Source organism: Antechinus flavipes, chromosome 3, assembly GCF_016432865.1.
Source record: "Antechinus flavipes isolate AdamAnt ecotype Samford, QLD, Australia chromosome 3, AdamAnt_v2, whole genome shotgun sequence".
NCBI lineage: Eukaryota > Metazoa > Chordata > Mammalia > Dasyuromorphia > Dasyuridae > Antechinus > Antechinus flavipes.
Window position 1 is genome coordinate 330,439,835 of NC_067400.1, and position 22,189 is coordinate 330,462,023.

The 22,189-nt window shown below is 34.9% G+C and overlaps 1 protein-coding gene across 5 annotated transcripts in view; it reads left to right on the top strand.

Moving 5' to 3' along the window:
• Window positions 1-22,189, top strand: part of MRAS (muscle RAS oncogene homolog) — a 107,964-nt gene that overhangs the window by 58,958 nt on the left and 26,817 nt on the right. The gene's annotated exons all lie outside the window — the stretch shown is intronic.

Consider the following 22,189-nt stretch of genomic DNA (forward strand, 5'->3'; position numbering starts at 1 on the left):
ATTGGGTGATCCATCCAGAAGTTCCTTCTCAAGGTTGTAAAAGCTGCCTGATTTTGTACTCTTTCAAAATTCTATGAACTTTCTAAATTACCTATGATTTTTATTTTGTGTATCCCCTAGTCTCAAATAATACACATCTCTTTTCTACTGTACCACTCTTCTTCCTTTTCCAGAAATTAATAATAATAATAGTTAGCATTTCCATAGTGCTTACTTTGGGCCATAAAATAAGCTAAAGAAGGAAATGGCAAACCTCTCCAGTATCGTTGCCAAAAAAAAACAAACAAAAAAAAAAAAACAAAAAAAAAACTATCTCAAATGGTGTCACAAAGAGTCAGATGTGACTGGATCGATTTGATAACAACAAATATTCTTTCCAAGCACTGTACTAAGTATTTTGCAATCATTGTCTCACTTGATTGTCACTAGCACCAAACCTGGAAGGTAGATGTTTTTATTATCCCCATTTTACAAATGAGGAAACCAAGGCAAAGGGCTGAGTAATTTACTCAGGGTCATTTGGCTAGAATCATAAAATCCCATCTGAATTGATAGGGATCTTAAAGAATATTTTATTTAAACCTTTCATTTTAAAATTTTTAATTGATACCTTTCATTTTTTAATATCACTTTTGTTTCCAAACATATTCCTTTGCCACAAAGAATAAAAAAAGAAAGAGAGGGACAGTTCAGCAAAACTTCAGCTAAACCTGACAGTATATTCAGTGTTCCATACCCATAATCCCTCACTTCTATAAAGAAACTGAGCAGGGGACTGGTTGGGTGGGAGAGGAAATGCTAAACTTGGTCATATGGCATTCATTTTGGGGATTTGTTGTTGATTCTTCTACCTGTTTTGTTGAGATTGGTTTGCACATTATTTTCCCAGTTATCTTGTTTCTCTCTCCTCCCTCCAAATGTTTCTTAAATTCTTTATAATCAGTTTCTCACAGCATTATGATATTCCATTACATTGTTACACTATAGTTAATTTAGATATTCCTTAGCAGATACAATTGTATTTAATCAGTTCTTTTCAGTAGAGATCAGTAGGATCTCTAGATCAAAGAGTATGGACATTTTAGTCATCTTAGGCATCATTTCAAATTGTTTTCCAGAAAGGTTGAAATAATTTACTCCTTCACAAATAGTGTGTTAGTCTGCCTGTTTTTGTTTTGTTTCTACAATCCCTGCAATGTTGACTTTTTTTACCTTTTATCATTTTTGTCACTTTGTTGGGTATGCCATGAAATGTCTTTTGATTTGCATTTTTTGTCTTATAAATAATCTGGGGCAGTTTTTCGTAAGATATGTAGAGTTTGCCATTCTTCTTTTGAGACCTATTTTGTTCATACTCTTTAACCACTTATCCATTGGAGAATAGCTCTAGGACTTACATATTTTTATCCCTATGTATCTTAAATATGATGGTTTATGCAGAGATTTTTTTTTTTACCAATGTAGTTTCACTTCTCATAGGACCACTGATTTAGAATTTGAAAAGATCTTTGAGGTTAATCCAGGAAAGTGAAACCATAGTATTTCAAGGCTGGAGGGAACCTCAGAATCCATCTAAACCAATTCATAGTGAAACATGAATTCTTTTTTGTGTGTGTGATTTATTTTATTATTATTATTATTTTTTTACTTTATAAACTTTTTATTGACAGAATCCATGCCAGGGTAATTTTTTTTACAACATTATCCCTTGCACTCGCTTCTGTTCCGATTTTCCCCCTCCTTCCTTCTACCCTCTCCCCTAGATGGCAAGCAGTCCTATATATGTTAAATGTGTTGCAGTATATCCTAGATACAATATATGTTTGCAGAACCGAACAGTTCTCTTGTGAAACATGAATTCTTACTACAACTTCAAATAAGAAATCACCCAGCCTGAATTGTGCAAAATCAAACAACTAAGCATCTAATTGGTGACTTTCTCATTCCTAGTCCCCACCCCCAAATCTTACTATTCCTTCTCCATTTACCTATATCCACTGGCTTTACTACAGATTATAGTGAAACAAGTATTTGCAGTGCAATTCAATATATTTCCAAATCCCCACCAAAGATTCTTCCCCTGAAGAACTATAGAGAGCAGAATTGTGACTTATTAAATTTTCCACCCACCTTTCAACTTTGTTTCAGGTCTTGGGTACCTGATTATTTGTGTAGCAGTAGAGAATAGATGACATTTTGGTTACTCATGAGTACTAAGGTGGGAGGGATGTCTCCCAGGAGACTATGCACAAATGATTCCTTACTTAACAGCCTAATCTATGTGTTCTCAGGAGCCAGAGCAAAGGGATTCATATTGTAGATAATGTTTCTCCTTCATTTCTCCTCAAACTACAATTCCTACAGAATTGTGCCTAATGGTACTAAAATATGGAGAAATTATTAGTCACATAGATGTGATCTCATTCTAATTAAAGGGCTCTGTCAAAAGATCTTCATTTCATTGCTTGGAAGCCATTTCAATCCCTTTTTTTTTTTTTTTTTTTGGTGCCTGACAACTAGCAAAATCCATGTCTTCAATGTGCCCCATGTTCATGGTGACTTAGCCTCAATTGTTCATTTTGTTTTGTTTTGTTTTGTTTTGTTTTGTTTTAGTACTTAACAAAGGAGAAAAGAGATAGACATTTTTTAATTAAATTTAGATAGGGTTTTAAAGGAAAGCAGTCATAAAGAGACAGATATTGTGTGAACAATATGAATTCAGAGCAGGGGTGGGCTGTCAAAAAATAAGGCTGTTGCCCAAGACAGGCCTACTCACTCTTTTTCCTCCTCTGAAGAATGATATAATGAAAATGATGCAACTGTCAAACAGTAATGATTACTTCAGAAAAGTCATATCAACTTTTATATTCACAGTGAGAAGAGTTGGGCTGTTAGTGAGATACTACTGTGAGAACATTGTATGGGGCTGACTTTACTAATTAGCAAAAGGCTAAGATCCATCCCTATTTTTCCTAGAGATATCATTCTAAAGCCTCTCCTCCCATTTATCAGGTCAGTTTCATGTACATGTGGAGGCAGCCAGTTGTATATATGGAGGTCAAAGTTTCACCTTCCCAGGCAAGTAAGTTTTAATTAAAATTTTAATTCTAGTAACTTTTTTTAAGAGGGAAAAAATAGGCCTGGACATTGGTTTATTTCCTGGAGGATGGGGAGGGGGGGGGAAGTAAAATCGTTTTAAGGTACTTAGTGGAGAAGGATAGAATTATTAAATAGAGCCTCATAGAATGTTAGAAATGGCTGGGTCCTCTGGTTCGGTCCCTTTTATCACAGATAAAAATATTGAGGCCCAGAAAGGTGAAGCCTTTTGCTCAAAGTCACCAAGCTCTGATAAATGTTAGAGCTAAGACCTGAAAGCTAAGACCTGAATACTGATTTTCTGATTCCAAGCCAAGTATTCTCTCTATGATACCACATTGTTATATAATGTCTCTTAAGTGCAATTTCTTTTTCCCAGGTTTTTTTTTTCATTTTGTTTGCAATTGAATCTAAGTAGATTAAATAATAAAAAGCTACACCTTTGAGAAAAGTAAAGAGAAAGCTATGTGATGTTCATCATCTTTCTATAGGGCTGGGTTTACCAAGCCCAGCTTTATTTCTTCCTAGAACTCCATTTTTAATTTCAGTAATTTTTCACCAGAGAGGTAATGATATCTAGATTATAATCTTATGCCATTTTAAAAAAACTATAGCTTGTTTTTTAAAAAGTACATAATCAATTCAACATGTCACTTTTATGTAATGTTTATTTTACCTTTTTAAAATTATCAGGATTTTTTCCTCTTCTACCTCCCTTTTTCATTCTATAATTTTCATGTTGTTGTTGTTTTTGTTTGTCTATCATTCTCAAAAAAAATGACTTCAGGAAGATGATGCCATGATATGCAAATGAATTGGATTTAAATCAGAGAGGTCTATGCAAGGTGCACTCACTTTCTCTTCTAGAGCCATCTGGGTTCAGTGGCAAGATATTGACCAGGACAACTGGAGATGGTCCTGGATGCAATACAAAATGAGCACACTTTCTCATTCAGTTATGCATTTTTTCCTATGGGAAAAAAGAACAATTTACTAAAACACAAACCTTACTTACTATAGTATAACTATAGTTGAAAAGGTGATTCTTGATTTAGAAAAAGGCTTGGGAAAATAGAATTGGGATATTGTTAAAGGTACAGTTGACAGTGAATCAATGCTGGCTTTAGTGTTACAGGAGCAAGGTCAAATCCTGACTTTGCTATTTACTAGCTAAGTGACATTAAGTAAGTTACTCCACTTCTCTGAGGCTCAATTTCCTCGTTAGTAAAATGAAAGAGTTGGATTAGGTGACAGATTTCTCTAAATCCATAATTCTGTGGTCAGCATTCATGAAACTTCACCAATTTTCAAGTACTGCTTAATCTAATTTTGGTTTTATCTCTGGCTTGACAAACCACAAAAACTAGACTTTGTACCTTCCCAAGTCTTAGTTTCTGCACTGAGACTTTTGGAAGTTTTTTTTAAGATATCAAAACCCTTGTAATTTTCCCTATTTTTTAATTTGTCTGTAGTCAGTCAATAAATATATATTTACTAAACACTTATTATCCAAATGCTATGCTAAAGTGCTGGGGATACCAAAAAAAAAAAAAAAAAAAAAAGCAAAGCACAGTCTAATGGAAGAGACTCCATGTAAAGATTCATGATGGAAAATGCTATCCACATCTAGAGAAAGATGATGGCATCTGAGTACCAATTGAAGCATACTATTTTTCATTTCATTTTTGTGAGTGTTTTTTTTCCTTTGGATCTGTGTCTTTCACAACAATACTAATATGGAAATATATTTTACATGATTGCACATGTACAACATATCAAATTGCTTATTATCTTAGGTGGAGGGAACTTAGGGAAGAAGGGGGAAAATTTGAAACTCACAAAATTTTTTAATGAATGTTTAAAATTTTCTTTACATGTAATTAAAAAAACCACATTCAAACCAGATAAAGATAGGATAAGTTGGAGATAATCAATAGAGGTGAATCTTTAATAGAGGTGTCCTAGAGAGAATCTTTTCTAGGATTAATCTAGGACAGTCAAAGATAAGAAGCTAATTTGCCATCCACTGTACCTCTGGAATTCTTTGACCTCAAGGTTGAGTTTCAGATGTTCCCTTTGATGAGTCCTCTTGCCCAATCAGCAGAAAATTCTTATTCACGATGGCATCACTTCTCTGATGTCATGGGCATCTTAAAGAATGAAAGACAAATAACAACAGCAACAATAGAAGAGTCTTATTCACTCAGTCACTAAGTGTTTATTAAGTATCTTCTATATTCCTTTCACTGTGCTAGATTTTGTGAGGAATACAATAAAAGACATAGTCTTTCCCCCTAAAAGAATTTACAATCTAATTGAGGGAAAAGACTCTCACTTATGAAATGAGTAAATAAAAAGTTTGTGCATCATGTGTGGGTTGGCATGTAAAAAGTGCCCTTCATACAAATCAAGGCTAGGTATTAGTAATTCATGCCATTTAAAGATTGCTCAGATATAATCCCTGCCCTGGAGGAGTTTATACTGTTTATTATGAGTTATAAGAGATGATCAAATATAATAAAAACTAGAATGAAGATGGCTACAAAGGAAATATTATGAGAATTCAGAGGAGGAGAGATCAATAAAAATCCCTTCGTTCACTGGTTACAATTTTCACATTTAGCTGTCAGTTAAGATATTTATTAAGCACCTTCTATGTTAGAGCTCTAGGAGAGGTGCTAAAGATATAAAAATAAAAATGAAAAAGTCCTTGCCCTTCAAGGACCTTAAATTCTATGAAAAAGACAAGATTTTTCTCTCTTGATTTCTAGAACTGTGAAGTACTTGTTAACGTTATACCATACATCATAGAATTGGAGCAGAAACCTAAGTTTTTCTGATTCCAAGACTCTTTGCATTTAAGCATGCTGCTTCTTAAAATCTAGTATTGAGTGGTCAGAAAAATGAGACATGAATCCAGGCTGGAGCAGATGAAAGTAGCTTTTCTTTCTTTCTATGTAACTATTTTTATTTGACTCATCTATCTTGTTCTTTCTAATCCTTCTAATCCAGAGCAAAGATTTAAGTTTACTCTTAACTCTTCTGCTGATTCCTTTAATAATGGCCCTAGTAAGTTTTTCACTGGGCGTTTAGGTATTACAGTGTATAGAGTGCCTGGTTTAGAGTCAGTAAGATTTGAATTCAAACTGAGCCTCAAACACTTACTAGTTGTATGACTGGGCAAGTAACTTAATCTGGTTTGCCTCAGTTTCCTCATCTATAAAATGAACTGGAGAAGAAAATGGTAAATTACTTCATTATCGTTGCAAGAAGACCCCAAATGGGATCTTGAAAAGTTGAACACAGTTGAACAAGAAAAGCTTTTTCATTTGCTTATAGACTTATTCATTTATTTTCTCTTTAATCTTTTTTCTTGTCATAGATCCCTTTCTCTGACTAATGAATCCTATGGATTCCTTCTCAAAATAAGGTTTTTTTATAATATGTTAGATTTTAAAAGGAAACAATTTGATTGAAATCAAGATGCTAATTTTCTCTTATCCAGTTTACAGATACCCCCAAATTTATCCATGAACCCCTTCCCTGGATCCAAGAACCCCTGCTTAAAACTATACCCCTTTCCTCCAGAATTTACGATAATTTCAACAGTTCTATAAAGGGATTTCAGAAGTTTTATCAAAGTGTAACATGGTTCTTTTCACACACTGTTATATTTTATTCATGTAAATTGATTGCCCCATGATGTTTTATAAAGTCTTGGCTGTGAAGAATTGAATTATTAAAAGAAGACAGAAGTTGAGGGGGTTTCATGAGCACTCTTGGTGCTATTGCTAAAATAACTAAACTGACATTCTTTAATCACACATACACACACACACACACACACACACACACACACACACACACACACTTCTTCTTCTTCCATATCCCCCAAATAATCATAGTCTTGTAGCATCTTAAAACTCAAAAGGGTCCTTAGAGATAATCTAACCTAATATCATCTTTTTAAAGATGAGAAAACTGGGGCAGCTAGATGGTGTAGTAGATGGAGCACTAGTCCTGGAGCACTTACTGAGTTCAAATCTAATCTTAGATACCTAACACTCACTAGTTGTGTGACTCTGGGTAAATCACTTACCACCAATTGCTTTGATCCCACAAAAAAAAAAATAAATAAATATGAGGAAACTAAGACTTAGGTTGTGACTTTCCCAAGGTCATACAGGTAGCAACTATCAGAGCTGAAACAAGAATCTAAGTCTCTTGACTTACAGTCCAGACCATTAGTACTCACTCAGTGCTGCACAAAGAATGCACTCTGAATTATCCATAGTATTGGAGAGAACACACACACACTGGGATGGGGGGAAAAGCCCAAAATCTACCCCATCAAATGAAAGTTGCTAAATAAAAATAAATATTTTAAAGTTTCTTTCAAAATGAAATATTTTACTCTTTTGTTATATTTGCAACCATTTTCTTGGTTTTAGGTTACAGGATTTTTACTTTAAATAATTTTAAAAGGGTTAGCCAATGGACATTGTACTTAGACTTTGGTTGGATATCAACAACTCTGAAGTCATCACCAATCATCTTGACTTTTATCTTGCCACTGGAATTGAGAGTGGGGCTGACAACTTTGTGCACTGCTACCTTAAATCCAATTCACACATGAGTCAAAACATCATCCCATGATGTCATTGGTCCACTTCAAAAATGAAGAATGAAGAACAACAACTTCAAATAATGGTGCTGACATTTATGTGATTCAAAATTTGTAGAAAATTTAATGTGCATTTTCTCATTTGGCTCTCAGGGACTATATGAAATGAGCACTATGGGTATCAGACTTCCTATTTTATCAACAAAGAAAATGAGACTCAAGAGAGTTAAATAACTTGCTAATGGTAACACAGCTAAAAAAAAAGACTAGAGGAAGGATTTGAATCCATGTCTGCCTGACTAGATCTAGCCAGCTCCCTGATTCTGCAGTTTAAGTTGTTGCCACCAAAGGCATGGTAATCACTGAAGATAAGGCTGCATCAACCAACCAATTAGCTAAACTTTCCCCAAACAAGGATAACCTGAAAAAGCATAGTTTAACACATCATACAATAAATTTGTGTGATTAAGTAAAAGGTTAATTCAATTTAACTATAATTTTTAAAGTTTCTTTCTATGTATTAGACTTTAGGGAAATGAGCTCAAATCATACATATTCTCTGTAAATGTAGAAATGTATGTAACCCATATGTGTTTAATTGATCATTTTAAAACATAGTTTAAAATTTAGATCAAGATTTAAATGAATACAGACACTAGGTACTGTTAAATGTCTTCCTAACTTCTTAACATCAAATGTTACTTATCACTGCTAATATAATTCTGACTTAATTTTCCTTTAAAGAGGAATTATTTGACCTTTCCTTCTCAATTTCTTTGCTGAATCATCATGGGACCTCTCCTTTTCTCTCTATAGTGATCTGAACAGCTACTATAGAATTAGTTATCCTCTCCATGTATTTGGATCCCCAATCTACAAACTCAACTTCCTCCTAAGCAATCTTTGCATCACTTGCTGTACATCTGAAGCACAATATGTTCAAAGATGAATTCACAATTTTTTACCTGAAGCTAACCCTTCTTCCTTTACCTTAGCTTTACCTGAAGCTAACCCTCTATCAAGGGTGCTATTATTCTTCCTGTCATCTTTGAGTCTTCCTCAACACTTCTCTCTCCCACTGCTCCAATACCCAAACAATTAGGTAGCTCTCATTGATTAATATTCTTCCTAGCATCTCTCATATCCATCTCTTTTTTTCCACTCACATAGCCAATACCTTTCTAGTTCAAGCCTATAGCACTTCTAGACAATTGCAATAGCCTCCAAATTAGTCTCCTAGACTCCAGCCTTTCCCCTTTCCAATATACCCCCTAATCAGCTGCCAATTTGATATTTCTAAAGCCCAGGTCTGACCAGGTTATTCTTATATCTGAGAAAATTTCAGTAGCTCACTCATCTTTAGGATACCATACAAATAATTCCTTTGTCTAGAAAGTAAAGCAATTCAAAATCTGGCTCCAACCTTTATTTCCAGATTGATTTCATACTTCTTCTCTTCAAGCACTTAAACCTGTAATATTCTTTTTTTTTTAACCTCTTTGCCTTTGCTTTTTGAGATCCCTAGCTTCCTTCAAGGTACAGCTTGTTGTATTCTCCCAAAGGAGGTCTTTTCTGACTCACCTAATTATTAGTTTGCTTCTTTCCTGATTTTCTTTGATAATTTTTACTTGATATTTTGTATTTAATTTGTGGTGGTTGTTGTTAAGTCATTTTTCAGTTCTATTTGACTTCTCATAACCCCTTTTGGATTCTTGGCAAAGATACTGGAGTGGTTTGCCATTTCCCTCTCAGTTCATTGTACAAATGAGGAACTGAGGATTAAGTGACATGTCCAGGATCACACAGCTAAGTGTCTGAGGCCAGATTTAAACTCAGAAAGATGAGTCTTACTGAGTCCAGATTTGGTACTCTATCCACTAGTCTACCTAGCTGCCCTCAAAATGCACCTATCTTTGTACATGTTGCTTCTCTTCTCCTCTCCTCATTAAAATATAAGCTCTACAAAGGTGGAGACTTATATTTTTGTATCCTTGATACCTAGTATGGTACCTGGCAGGTAACAGGCACTTACTAATGCATCAAGAATTGACTTAACCTATAACTTTCTCGCAGCAATTGTGCTTGAAAAGTCTCAGATCATGTTTAATTTTAGTGGCTCTTGTCAAATTACCTGTTCACCCTTAGCTACCAAAGACAGGCAAGCCAGATTGTATTTCCTAAAATTTAATTACCTTCTTATAGCTGTTCAGAGAAAAGGTGTTAATACACCTCTGTAGCACTCCTTGGAATGCTAACAGAACTCCTGACCTCAGAGAAGTGCTAACACAATGAATATTGCTTAGCTTTTGGCACACTTGTTCTGTTTGACTCTCCAGTTCCTTTCTCTCTCTACATCTGTTTCCCCTGTGGCAAGTGGTAAACATTCATCCATCCAACAAACATTTATTAAACGCTTTTAAACATTTATTAAGAACAAAGAGAAAAGGGAGATCACTCCAGTAATCAACATGTCTGCTGTCCCTTTTATTGCCCTTTTCTAATCAACCATCTTCCTGGCAGTTAGTCTAACTAACACATGTTCCTTTTTACCCTCTCCTCCTTTTATTCCTGCGGAAGACTAAATCTCTATTGAAAAAGACTGCATTTTTGCTCTTAGTTTTAAATGAAACCAGCAGTTTAATATCAGATTTTGCTTGGCTATTATTTTGGTTCAACAGTAGACAGGGAAAAAATGCAGATCTCAGGTCCCAGGATCTCAGTCCCTAATACTTAGTCTAGCACTTTTCCAAATACTACCTTTGGTTCTTTAGAGTAGTTTCCTATTTGTTATTTGTTGCAACTTGATCATCTATTTTGTCCACTTATTGATATTAATTTTTAATTCTTCTGAGACTTTGTCTTTTCCTGATTCACACCTCTATCCCTACAACTGTTTTTGAGCATATTTCTTCTCGTTTTTTCCAAAAGGCCATGAAGGCTAATGAAGCAGGCAGGTGGACCACTTAGAGCTTGGTTAGGTATTGAGACACCAAGATCATTCACTCCAGTTTTCTTGATTTTTGTTTTTTGCTGGACATCAATGACTCAGAAAGAGAGAGTAAAGAAGCTGGCTTTGTACAACTCTGCCTCACTTCCAATTCAATCACAAGTCATTACCCATGACATTATTGGTCCTCTTCAAAAAAAAAAAATGAAGGACAAGAAAGTTCAGGCAAGGCCCAATTTTTTTTCAGTTGATTATTTAATCATTTTTAAGATTATTTTTCAAAATTTTGAGTTCCAAATTTCTTCCTTCCCTCCCATTGCTCCCTTACCTAATATGATATCAATTATACATGTGAAATTATACAAAGCATATTTCCATATTAGTCATGTTGCCAAAAAAAGCAAGAAAAATAAAGAAAATTTTAAAATTATATTTCAACTTTCACTCAATATTCCTTCAAGTTCTCTCTCTATAGGTGGATCAAAGCCCAAATTCTAAGTGAATTGGCCCCTGAGATCACATTAGCTACTGAGATCCTAGCCAAGTGCATCTGGACACTGCAAGACTACTTATTTATCTCTTTAGATTTCATATTTGGTGCCCAGGTACACATAGGAACAAGTAGTTCTGACTCTGCTCCCACTTTTTTTCACACTTTTGGGGCCTTTATTCACAAATAAAAAAGGATGTATCCACAATCTTAGTCATCTGGAACAACATCAAGATTGTCTTTCCAAATTTTCATAGATAAAATGGTTAACAAAATATCCTCAAAAGGACAGATAGCCTGGTATCTCCTTCTTCATGAAAAAAATATAGGGATACTCCACTCTCTTCCTTCTCTGCATCAGTGTTCAGGATCTGCAAGTTGCTGGTCTTTTATTTGTCATGGCTAAAGGTCTCTTGGCAAGATTGGAGAATACTTTAGCAGATTAAATTGGCCTTCAGCATTCTGTTTTTTCTTGGTTTCAAATAAATATGTCGGTAGATTTTTTTTTTGGCTTAGTTATCCAATTTCTGAAACACTCTTTGTTTTAATAGCATCTACTCAGCATAATTATTTGTGATTTTTTTATATTGTTTACTTAGCATGGACTTTTAAGGGAGAAGCCTACTGAAACCCAAATCAAATGATGTCCTTGATTTCAGAGAATGTTTGAAAAAACAGAATTATGATTAAGCTGATGGTTGCTAGAGGGTGGAAAAATATGTTCTCCCTCCATGCTGCCCTCTAGTATAGATTAGAGAAAAGTAAAATAGGATATTTTTAAAAATCTAGAAAATTTAAAGAAAGCTAGGATTGGTGTGTCCATTAGACAGTATCTTTCTAATGAGGATCTATTTTTGTGTGCATAACATTAGGCACACCCATAGTAAAATATAAGGACCAAGATCATTCAAATATTTTTTGGATTACTAATCATGTTGAGTTTTACATTATTCATTAGAGCAGGTAATGGAAACTTGGGGTTCTCTGCATAAGGAAGGTATGTGCTTCTTTTGCCACTAGTCTGAAATATAAACTCCAACAATAGGAAAGCATCTTGACCTCTCCTGAGACAGTCTTTTACAGGAGAACTGTTAGTACCATTATCACATTTTTCCTACAAAAGAAGAGCATTTTTCCTTCCTGACCAATATGGGCAGTTCATTATATTTATTCATTCATTTTGAGCATAGTGCTTGGTTTTACAAAAGGTGAGTGCTTAATTTATAGATTTCAATACCAAAGGATTTAAAGGTTGAAAGAGCTGTGGACTGGGCAACTGGTTGGTGTAATGGATAGAGCACCAGCCCTAAAGTCAGGAGGACCCCAGTTCAAATCTGGTCTCAGACACTTACAGCTTCTTGACTGTGTAACCCTGGGCAAGTCACTTAACTCCAATTGCCTCAGCAAAAAGAAAGAAAGGAACAAAGGAAGGGAGGAAGAAAGAACAGATTTTGGAATCAACTTGCCTAAAACCTCTTTATTTTAACAGATGAGGAAACAGAAGGTCCAGAAAAGCAAAATGATTAGTCTGAGATCTTACAGTTAGTTTGTGGCAGACAGGACTAGAACCCAGAGGATCGAGCCTTTTCCTTCCTTCTTTTTCTTTCTATCTTTCTTTTGGATGTTTTCAGTACTATCTTAAAGGGAAGAGAAAAGAAAATTAAAATAGAGTCTTTTGTTCCTTGTCAGCTGCTCTGGAGGAAAAAAATGTTTGCTGAAGTTAAATCTAATGGTAAAATGAGTTTGATGAGTATAATCTCTCTTCCCCATGGGACTGTAAAGAGAAGTATTTTTTCCATGCCTGATATAGGGAGAGTAGGAGGATTTAAGACTGAGAAAACATTAGTCACCCTAGAAGAGGAGAGGTGTTCTTATGATGCCAGACTTTAAGGGAAGAGAAAAGAAGAGAGACAGTGAGCGTATGTGTGTGTGTGTCTGTCTCCTTTAGTACATTGTGGGTGCTCTGTGAAATGGATGGTTTATATTGGCAGCGAGCCCCCCTCAGCACCCTCCCCACTGTGAAACTCATCCCTGAGCCCAGATATTTGTTGCACTAATGTTGGCAGTGCTAACCTCCTTTTTTCCAGCAATGTTCCTGAAACAGATTTAAATTGAAAAATTGGCTCTATGCCGACATCATTTTGACTCCAACAGAAAAAAGCACATATCCAGGCTCCTGTTTTTATTCTGCTGTTGACTGACATCAACACTAGCCTCACACGTGAAGTTTTGAAGCTCTGAGAGGTGTATTAAATATTCACTTTGGCACAGGCAAGGGCATAGAGTACATCATTTTGAAGAGAGGGTCTATAGTCTAGTGTGACCCTATTTTCACCCTTCTAACAGACTTTATGGTGCTGATGCTTAATTTTAAGCATTGCACATTGCAGTGAACAAAGAAATTCCATAGATGCCATTTTGTTTGATCCCTTATAGCAATTCTTGATATTAGGCAGGTAAGCTTTTATTTTCCTTGATGAGAAAATGGAAGCTAAAAAATGAAATACCTTGTACAAAGTCAGTAAGTAGCTGACCCCAGACTAGATTTTCCTAGTCCAAGTCCCCTTTTCTTACTATTCTACCACACTGTTCATGGGCTGCGTATTTTAGATCATCTCTTGAGGAATAGAGTCCTTTATTGATATTATGCATCAGTAATATAACTGGTACTCTGTGTTAGCATATACTACGTTAGGCCTAGTAATTGCTGAAGGATATTTTTCTTAACATTCCTACCAAAAATAGCAGAACTAACTACTCTCTGCTTACAGAATCAATTAACCAGTTGACAAACATTTTCTATTATGCTTAAGCTCTGAGTATACAAAATAAAAATCAAAACCAGTCTCTGTCCTCAAAGAATTTAGATTCTAATAAAGAAAGAATGTACATTAAAATATTCACAAGCTTATTTGTACCAAACACTTGGAAAATGGCATGTGTATTTGGAAACTTTTCCCCCCATCACTTTCTTAAGTTTAGACAATAAAAAAACCCAATAAATCAAACCCTACAAACCTTGGTTCATAGCATCTGCCCATTTCCAAGGTGTAAATGCTCATGATGAACATCAAGCTTGACTGGCTCCAGCACATTCCTGATAGAAGAGCAAGACTGTATTTCCTGAGGGGAGGACAGGGAGCATTCAGGGGAAGATGGGAAGGGCCTGGAACTAGGAAAAGCCTATTGCAGAATATGCAGTTTGTGCTGAATCTTGAAGATATCAGATATAAACTCTTTGGAATCTTTTTTTCAATCCAACTCTACCTCCCTTTCTGTAATTCTCCCACAGAAGCCTTCAGTTCTAAACAGTTTGGCCTCCTTCCTCTCTCTGGAAAAAGCACTGCTTAGTTTTGACTTCAAGATCTAGGTTACTCTCAAATGTACAGTGTAACCCCCACCACCATTAGATTTTTAGCAAATTCTCTGGAATTTGTAAACTTAAGAGATTTTCTTGGGATCCTGAAAAATTAGATAAGTTTGGCAAATTAATGCAATCAATATGTATCATCTACTCTGATGTCTTTGACAGATCATAGGTAGGATTAATAGCTCATGGTCCATATAATTCTCTAGAGTTAACAAAGAGCTTTTCTCACAATAATCCTGAGAGGTAGATATTACTCTAGGAATTCCTACATTGAATTTGTCTTTGCACTAAGTACTGGTATTTTTATGTCTCCCAAAATACCATACTATGCTTTACTTATACTAAATAAATATTTAATGAATGAATGAGTATCTTTCTCTAAAGAATGACTTATACCTTATAGGTATTTTAACCTTGTTAAAACTCCCTGTTAAAATTCCATTTCAGCTTTGAGGTTAAGAGCAATAATTGTACATTTGTGGTTAAATTACCACATTACTAAAACAAAATAAAAAATAATACTAATTGTATGCAGAACATTCTGGCATGGAAAAGAGGACTGAATGTCATAATTATTGATTAAAATTGAAAAATCAATGTATTTCATTAGATTATGTATAAATAGTGATTAGGTTTTAAAGGTGAGGTAGGGGTAGGAGCAAATGGTTCTACACAGTGAAACATTTCCAAAAGAAAAGAACTTATTCTGACATAGAACAGGAAATAATGAAAGCTGGAATAGTACAAAGAATCTACCCAAGGCCAGAAAGCAAAACCTCTGAATAGAGAGAGAACTAGAATCTAGCATACACTGGTCTTTACTTGATTCTCTCTGGTACAAAAGGGAAAATGTTCTAGCTTTCAAATACTGGATGAATTTCAATGAAAAAAAAAAAAACTAGTTAGACAAACACTGGTAGGATAGGAGGCATCTTATTAATTAATGGCAATAAATCAGTAATTTGTAGTTGGTCAGTAGAAAACAAATGAGAACTAGTGAATGAATTTCACTAAGAAAAAGTCAGAATTTGTTAGCCATTCATAGTCAACCAATGAGCCTATAAAAAATGTTTATTATGTAACAGGCATTGTGCTAAATGCCAAGAATACTAAGGTGAAAAGCAAAACAGTAACTGCCCTCCAGAAGCTTATATTCTGTTAAGATACAGTGTCACCAATACAAAGAGACAAACAAGTATAGTCAAACTGGGACAGAATACCCATATTTTGTACTCTTGAAAAGACTATACCAATGAAGAAAGGAATATTAATTAATTCTCTTCTTAAAAGTAGGCTTTGTATAACTTAGGCCAGATCTGTGTACATTTGGAAAAAGAGAATGAATTCCTCGAAAGACATAAAATGAAAGATACTAGAGGAAATGGATAGGTAGGGTAGAAGAAGGGGTGATTGTAGGACTGAGATTCCAGAGGAGGTACTAAGGTCTGCAGGGGTCCTCAAACTTTTTAAATAGGGGGCCAGTTCACTGTCCCTCAGATTGTTGGAGGGCCAGACTATAGTAAAAACAAAAACTTTGTTTTGTGGGCCTTTAAATAAAGAAACTTCATAGCCCTGGGTGAGGGGGATAAACGTCCTCTGTTGCTGCATCTGGCCCATGGGCCATAGTTTGAGAACCCCTGGTAGAGTATTGGAAAAGATATTAGCTTTACAAGAAAAGATGGAAATCTTTTCCTCTAAGACTGGAGGAAAGTATGGAATCTAGATATAGATATAGTCATATATTTGTTGTTTTGGAGGTGAAGGAAAAATCATACTCAGCTTGTATATCATCCTACACAGTAAAAGAGAATGTGAATGCATTTTCAAGGGAGATATCAAACATAAAGGGAGATACTGATACTGAATAGAAGTAGCCATAGAGGTGGGAAATGTGTGGGGTTTTATCCATTCTCTTCCTCTTTACCTTATTTTCTTCTTCCTTTCCTTATTCCTTCTTTCTTCCTTCCCCCCCTTATCCCATCCTTATTTATCTTTTCACCTTCTTTTCTCTTTTCATGTTTTCCTCTTTATTTCTATCTTTTTCATCTATATTTCAGTATCTGTTTCTCTCTTCTTCTCTTCTCTGTAATTCCTCTCCATCTTTCTTTTCTGTCTTTTTCCTCTTTATCTCTGTCTCTTTGTGTCTGTCTTCTTCCCTGTCCCCTTAATTGGACATACTATAAGACTTTATTAAATGTATTTTTTTCCTTCTTAATTTAAAAAAAGCATGAATGAAAAGATTTATATTTATTTCAAAAGAAAAACCATACTCAAGTTTTAATTTTTAAAAAAATTTGTATGTAGTTGTGACTGACTTACCTTTTTCTCTCATTGTCACATTCAATTAAAAAAAAAAAAGTTGTCCCTCCTTTATTCTAACTTCACCTCCTTAATTGGACACAAAATGCTCGCTCTTATGCTGACCTCATACTTACTTTTGTACAGGCTATAAGGAAGGAAGGTAGCCTTTCCAAAATCCAACTTTCTTCTTATACCATGACATTTGTATCCATTGGAGCTGTATAACAATTTTTTTGTTTTTGCTTTGTTTTACAGTGTTAAATCATAGATTCTCTGACTTAGAAGAGATCACCTAATCCAGCCTATACCTGAGGAGAAACATTTGCATAACACTATGGTCTGATTACCTGAAAAAATAGTCTGACTACTTCACAAGACAGGAAACTCTACTTTTAGTCAGAAATTCTTCTTCAAATCAAATAGAAATCTCCTTTTCAGGAATTTCTACTCATTGCTTCTATTTCTGCTCCCTGGGGCCAACTAAAATAAATTAAATTCAATGGTGTCTGGGACCCTTTTCAGCTCTATGTCCTGTGACATTAAATCTAAATCTTTCTATAAAATAGTTCTTCTGACACCTAAAGGCAATTGTCATATCCCTGACCAAGTCTTTCCTTTAAACTAAACAGTTAAATGGCACAATAGATAGATCCCCTGGCCTGAAGTTCAGGAAGACTGTCTTCCTGAGTTCAAATCTGAACTCAGATAGGAACTAGCTATAGGACTCCAAGCAAGTCACTTAACCCTTATTTGCCTCACTTTCTTCATCTGTAAAATAAACTGGTGAAGGAAATGGAAATGGCAAACCATTCTGGTATCTTTGCCAAGAAAACCCCAAATAGGTTTACTAAGAGTCATATATGATTGAATAACAATAATGCAACATCCCCAGTTCCTTCATTTGAGTCTCCTCAGTTATCCCGGTCACTGACCTCTGAAACATTTGTACCAGAAATGAATACACTATTTCAAAGGCAGAACACAACAAAGATGTTAATGTAGCCTAAAATGTTTTGGCTACCAAATCACATTTTTACTCTTACTGAGCTTGCAATCCATTAAAATCTCCATGCCTTTTCCACATGAACTACATCTCTGTCATCTTGTGCTGTGCAAGTGATTTTTGTGTTTCAGTATGCCAGGATTTGCATTTATCTCTTAAATTTAATCTTACTTTAAAATGTTTAATTGTCTTGTTAGGCTACCTTATCCGGATCCTGATTCCTCTAGTATATTAACTCTCCTAATTTAATGCCTTCTGTATATTTGATTAGCATGTCAGTTCTTTTATCCCCAAACTCATTTGATAAAAATGTTTAATGGAATAGGGCCAAAGACAGAACCATGTGGCATTCCATTAGCGATATCTCTCCAAGTTTACATTCACTTATTAATCACCACTTATATATATTAATTCAATTAGCTCCACATCTACCTATCAGCTAGCCCACATTTTTGTCTCTTCTACAATAATGTGAGCAGAATCTTTTTCAGATACCTTGCTAGAATCCAGGTATAGTATGTCTTTGGCATTTCTTTTATCTACAAGCTATCTTATTTTGTGTTGTTTTTGCCAGATAATTGAGATTAAATGACTTGTCCAGGGTCACACAGTTAGAAAATGTTAAGTGTCTGAGGCTGGATTTGAAGTCAGGTCCTCTTGACTTTAGAGGTGGTATTCTATCTACTGTGCCATCTAGTTATTCCTATAAGCTACCTCAAAAAGAAATAAAACCTTTTTTAAATTTTATTTTTATTCTGAATTTTTCAAAAAACTAACAAACATGAAAATTTAAGTATACAAAGGACAAAAAAAGTGAATTGTATATGAAATTGAACTATTCTTATATAATTTTAAAATGTCATTATTACTATTACTAGTACTACATTCTCTCCTACTCTCCAAACAAAAAAAAAAAAAAAAAAGAAAAAAGAAAGCTCTCTCCCACCCCTTACCTCTCCCCTCCTTCCCCATGAAAAATAGCTCTAGGCAAGCAAAACAAATTCAAACATTGATCATGCTTTGAAAGGCATGACATGCTATGGGTGCATCTACAGTGACTCATATGATCACAAATTGTCCTTTTAATATTGTACTTTAGAATTTTACCAGTATTCAAAGTCAAACTCACTGACCTGTAGTTTAAAGAAAGCATATTATTTCTTTATTGAAAATACTAACAATATTTGCTAATCTCTAGATTCTTAGCTCTCTCATTATCAAAGATCAGTGACAAATAGGTTAGCAAACACATCCCAATGCTCTTTCAGGCCTCAGAGTGCAAATTCATCCATACCTGGTGACTTGAAGTCATTGGGGAATTTAGGTGTTTTCTTATCATTCTTGTCCTTTGGGGTCTCATTTCCCTGTTAACCATTTTTGTCCAAACCTTCTCAGTTCCCAGGTCTCTTCCTTGGTAGAAAATACAGAAACATAGCAGATACCAAATAGTTTTGCCTTCTCTTTGTCATCCGTTTTCATCCATCCCCTTTGCCCTAAGCAGTCCCATTCCTTCTCTGATCTTTTTGTTCTTAATCTAACTTTAAAATATCCTTTTTATATTTATTATACACAGTGTTCTAAGAGGGATGTAACCTTGACAACCATTATAATTAAGCAGCCTAAGTTACAAAATTGCTGCAATTTTTATAGGGCATATTTAAAACTACAATTAATTGCTCACCATGAAATGAAAGAAGTCAAAAGGTTAGTTGAACCTTTGGAATAAGAATTAGACCTAAAAGCAAAAGCTCACTTAATTTCAGACAATTTGCTTATTTTTTAAAGACAGGTGAGATTTGCATCATGGAGGTTTTAGTTTTAGGTTTTCCATTTGGTTTTATTACCTGGCAAATATATATTTTCCTTTATTGTCGCCTGTACAATCAGTGATGCCCAGGAATCTTACTATAGTGGTTTATTGGAAAGAGAACTGAACCAAGAGTCAAGGTTATTATAGCCCCAATTAGCTTTGTGACAATAAGATATATCTGTACCACAGTTTCCCCAGCTGTACAATGAAGGAATCCAACTATACGTGTTTGAATAATGAAAGAACCTTTCTGCTCTAAAATTTCATGATTCTCTAGTCTCATTTAGAATCTTAAAAGTAATAGCATAATTTATTAGTTGTTCAGTCATTTCAGTCATGTTCAACTCTTCACGATTTCATGGACCATAGCACACCCGGCCCTGATACTGTCTATGTGATTTTTTTTTGGCAAAGACACTAGAGTGATTTTCCACTTCTCCAGTGGATCACCTTTTGTCAGAATTCTCCTCTATAATTTGTCTATCTTGGGTAATGCTTCATGACATAGGCCATATTTTCATTGAACTATGCAAGGCTCTCTGCTATGACAAAACAGTTATCTAGGAGAGGTAGCATATTAGGATGATCCAGAGAGATTTTGGAAACCATTAAGTGTTATACAAAAGTAGTACATCACAATGAACAGTGCTATCTATATGGCTAAAGGACTGGGTTTAAAGAAGACCTGGGGTCAAATCCCATCTGTGCTCATGACTTTAGGAATTTCATGGCACTTATATCATTTCTTTAAAAATATAGTAAAGACTTTTTTCAAGAAAACAAAGTCAAATTCACTAATTTCTAAACTCAGTAACATAGGAATCTTTTCCCCACTTTTGAAAATTCTGGCCACTTCTTCCTTTTCCCAGTCCTGCCATATTTCTCTTCACCACTATTTTTCAAAGTCAACAATAGTGCCGCAAGTCTTCTCATAATTCTGGTGTTAATATAACACAGAGACATAAACATATGTCTCCAAGATATACAGGGAATATTAATATAGAATTACTACCTTAACCATCAGTGGGGATAAGACTTTGGTGCAATAGATAGAGCACTGGATTTGGAGTCAAGAAGAACTGGATTCAAATCCAGCCTCAGACCTTACTAGCTGGGTGGCCCTGAGCAAGCCATTTAAACCTATTTGCCTCAGTTTTCTCATCTGTAAAGTCATCTGAGGAAGGAAATGGCAAACTATCTCAGAATCTTTTCCAAGGAAACCTCAAATGATGTCCCCCAAAGTCATACACAACTGAACAATTATAACAACAAAAAAAAATGTTGGATTAAGGCAATAAATCAGCAATTTGCATCAATTTTCCCAAACTTCATCTTTTTTTGACTGGTGGTCTTGATATAAAGCATAGTCTCCTGAAAGAAAATCCTGGAACAGATCAAAGATAAACAGTACATTATGATTAACTAAAGAGATCTCTCTCTGAAGAAATATTTGGCCTTGTGGCCTATTCTCAGGAAGCTTCTAGCTGGGGCTAACTGAGACAAAGGAGATTGGAGGGAGGGAAGGATGGAAGTACTTACATAAGTTTGTGGGCAGCATCTATCAGTATATAATATTTCTGCGGGCACCCACAGACTTGAACTAGTCCCAGAGGTATTCATAGACTGGCAAATTAAACTACACCAAATATTTATATCACAAAATATTCAATTTGCTCTGTATCTCCCAGGACCAAAGCTACAGGAATAGGTTTTTAACAAGAGCTAATCCCCTCCCCATTCTGACTCTGGTCAATCAATCTGCTCTTTTCCATTTGATACTCTGAGCTAGCCAAGTAACAGAGTGGATTAGGGCTAGACCTGGGATCAGGAGGACCTGAGTTCAAATGTTCCTCAGAAATGTGTCTGATCTCTGTAACCCTGAGCAAGTTATATAACTTCTCTTATTCTCAGTTTCTTCACCTGTAAAATGGGGATAATATTAACACTTACCCACAGGGTTTTGTGAGGGACAAATATAATAACACATACATAGATTTTTTTGATAACCCTTAAAGCTATCCAAACAAAATTATCTGTTTATTTTAATTTTGAAAATTATTCCTTTTTTTTGCACTTTTCCTCCCCTTTTTTCTGTCTTCTTCTCTGTCTCTCTAGCCACACACACACAAAAGTACTAGGAATAAATGTCTATTACAAGAGTTTTTAACCTTTGCTTTTTGTGTCATAAACCTTCTTGGAAGTCTGATGAAGCCAAAGGACTTTTCAGAATAATAATTTTAAATGCAGAAAATAAAATATATAGGTTTAGAGCTAAAACTTAACCTTTGTCCTCACCAACCTTATGGTCTAAAATGAAGATGATATCAACACAAATTTGTATAATTTCATAATATCACCTGATAAGAGCATTAGCAAATAAATAAACAAAATTACCAAACAAAAACTCAGCCCTACAACCTCATAAAATTACCACTTAAACTCATATACTTTGTCACTTTTCTTTCAGAAAAGTCTGTTGGGTAAACTCCAAAGATAGGAGTTTCTTGTAGGTAAAATAATTCACTTATGGCCAAAAGCTGTATTTCCA